Here is a 2,939-nt window from a genome sequence, read left to right as displayed (position 1 = left end):
TTTGCACTTATGGAAAATAGCAAGGTTTTATTTAATTACAAAACGTGTAGTAATAATTTGGTAGCAAAATATTGCGGAATACATTGAATTTATATTAAACACTCTATCTGTGAGCTCACATAATAATGACACGATGGTATAATCTTTGTTTATATCAACATATATAATTTAAACTCTGTTTTATAATATTATTTATTACATTAATAGGTAATTACTTATAATAAACATGGTTATAATAATGATGGAACTGGAATCTAAAGCACATGGACAATTATCAATTATTATTTTGTCCCCAGATCTGAATCTGTACTTTATTACTCCTATTTCTTAAATAACTCTACCTGCCGTGTCATTTATTGATCTCCCATTATTAATGAACCAATAAAATTAGGCAAGCCAGTAGCAAATACACATTGGTATATGGAGTACAAAACATTTTCCTGTTTTTGGTTGTTTTATTTTTATTTTTAATATATTTTTTGAAATGTCTCTTCTCTTTTTCGATAACTTTTTTATTTTAATTTTTCTTTCATGTCATGTTTAAAATCATATGATTAAAGGACATTTTGATATATTAAACATATATTTTACTTAAGACTACAAGATTCAATTTTATTTTATTTTACTTTCGTAAACTCTATGTCAAGTTAAATTGGCCAAACAAATAAAAACGGAGAGAGTATAAAATAATAATGGTACAACAAATTGTTGGAAGTGTTATTTTATTTATGAACTATTTATTTCACGTTTGTTGGTCTTTTGTTTAGTTGAATTATTCAACTCCTAGTTATTAGGAAGTAGACGTGTTTTCAGTTTAGATAGCAGAGTTTGTTAGGAGTCCTAGTAGTAGTGGGTTTGTGGGTTTAGTGCTTATACAGAAAATCTCTGTAAAAGTCTATATAATAGACTTTTCTTGTTGCTATTGATATAAGAGAGTTACGCAGTTTCTTGTTTTCTTCTGTTGAGTTTTTCTGGCAGCTATATTCATTGTTCTGCTTGGCATATCTTATCAGTGGTATCAGAGCTCGTTAGATCCAAACACCTGTGAGGTAGAGTTTGCCCAGAAATTTTATTTTTTCTATGGCTTCAGAGAGCAACTTTGTGCAAGCAGCCATTCCTCGTTTTGATGGTCATTATGACCATTGGAGTATGCTGATGGAAAACTTTCTAAGGTCAAAGGAGTATTGGCCAATTGTGGAAGACGGTATTGGTGTTCCAGCAGAAGGCGAAGTTTTGACAAATGCTCAAAAAACGGAGTTCGAAGCAAGAAAATTGAAAGATTTGAAAGCAAAAAATTATCTCTTTCAGGCTATTGAGCGTCCTATCTTGGAAACTATTCTTTGCAAAGAAACTTCTAAGGATATTTGGGATTTGATGAAGAGAAAATATCAAGGTACTGCTAGAGTGAAGCGTGCACAGCTTCAAGCCTTAAGAAGGGATTTCGAGACGTTGCAGATGAAGGAAGGAGAGTCTGTAATGAGTTACTGCGCTAGAACAATGGAGATTAGCAACAAAATGCGATTTCATGGTGAAAAGATGACTGATGTCACAATTGTGGAAAAGATATTGCGCTCCCTGACGCCGAAGTATGACTATGTCATTTGCTCCATTGAGGAGTCAAAAGATAAAGACGAGTTATTGCTTGAGGAATTGCAAAGTTCCTTATTGGTACATGAGCAAAAAATGAACCGCAGTTCATCTTCCGAAGAGCAGGCTTTGAAGGCTTCTACTAATACTCGTTTCTCAAATTTTAGAGGAAGGGGTAGAGGTAGAGGAAGAGGAAGAGGAGATCGAGGATATAGAGATGAAAGCAGCAAAGACGGCAGTAGGAATTTCAGAGCCAATGATGACCATGGTAAAGGGAGAGGAAGGAATTTTGACAAATCAAAAGTAGAATGCTATCGATGTCATAAATTTGGTCATTATAAGTCTGAATGTTATACCAGGCTGCCTAATGACAAGGATGAGAAGTCAAATTTTGTTGAAAGTGACGAAGTTGAGACATTGTTGATGGCAGTCCAAGTAGAGAAGGAACCTGAACAAAACGTTTGGTATTTGGATACAGGCTGCAGCAATCACATGTGTGGAAGTAAGTATTCTTTTTCTTCTTTGAATGAAGACTTCCATTCAACAATTAGTTTTGGTGATTCTTCCACTGTGAGTGCAATTGGAAAGGGAGAGATTATGATTAGAACCAAGAATGGTTTTGAAGAAACAATCTCAAATGTGCTATATGTTCCTGCTTTGAAAAGCAATCTGCTAAGTGTTGGTCAATTTCAAGAAAAAGGATATGTTATAACTATTGAGAAAGGTGCATGTGAGATTTATAATCCTACTAGAGGAGCTATTGTTGTTGTGAAAATGAGTTCAAACAGGTTGTTCCCGCTGAAGATAGAGAATATCCATCGTTGTTTGAAAGCAGAAGTTAAAGATCCGTCATGGTTGTGGCATTTTCGATATGGTCACTTGAACTTTGGTGGCTTGAAGATTCTTCAAAGGAAGAGAATGGTGACAGGGCTTCCAGAAATTGTCGTCCCTTCCCAGGTTTGTGAAGAATGTGTTATTGGCAAACAACACCGATCTCAGTTTGCGAAAGGCAAGTCATGGCGAGCAAATGAAGTGTTGGAGTTGGTTCACTCAGACATTTGTGGGCCGATAAACCCAATTTCTAATGGAGGGAAAAGGTATTTTATTACCTTTATTGATGATTATTCCCGAAAGACTTGGGTATATTTTTTGCAGGAAAAATCCGAGGCTTTTAATGTATTTAAAAGTTTCAAAGCTCTTGTGAAGAATGAGACTGGAAAGACCATTAAGAGCCTCCGAACAGATCGTGGAGGCGAATATTGCTCTAAGGCATTTGAAGAATTTTGTGAGTCTCGTGGCATTCGAAAACAGCTCACAACAGCATATACACCTCAACAAAATGGTGTATCGGA

This window comes from Solanum tuberosum, unplaced genomic scaffold, assembly GCF_000226075.1.
Source record: "Solanum tuberosum cultivar DM 1-3 516 R44 unplaced genomic scaffold, SolTub_3.0 scf00661, whole genome shotgun sequence".
NCBI lineage: Eukaryota > Viridiplantae > Streptophyta > Magnoliopsida > Solanales > Solanaceae > Solanum > Solanum tuberosum.
Note: the sequence above shows the minus strand (reverse complement) of the source record.